Source organism: Dipodomys ordii, unplaced genomic scaffold, assembly GCF_000151885.1.
Source record: "Dipodomys ordii isolate 6190 unplaced genomic scaffold, Dord_2.0 Scaffold44, whole genome shotgun sequence".
NCBI lineage: Eukaryota > Metazoa > Chordata > Mammalia > Rodentia > Heteromyidae > Dipodomys > Dipodomys ordii.
In genome coordinates, this window is record NW_012267260.1 from 1,914,272 (window position 1) to 1,914,566 (window position 295).

The window sequence follows — 295 nt, forward strand, 5'->3', positions numbered from 1 at the left end:
GGGGAAGGTCGGCCCGGGTGGGGCGCGGAGCCGGGAACCGGCACGCGTGGAGGCCCCGGGTCTCCGGGAGGACACAGAAGTCACCGGCCAGCCTGACAGCACAGCGCACCCCTGCAGACGCGGCGCTGGTGTGTCGCCGCGGGGCCTCCGGACCTGGGGCGGGGACCCCAGGGGGGACCCAGGACTCGGACTTGCCACAAGTGTCAGGAGACGCAGCTAGGCGCTTGAAGGACGCGGGGAGGGGGGACCCCAGACACAGCGGGGACCCCAGACACAGCGGGGACCCCAGACACAG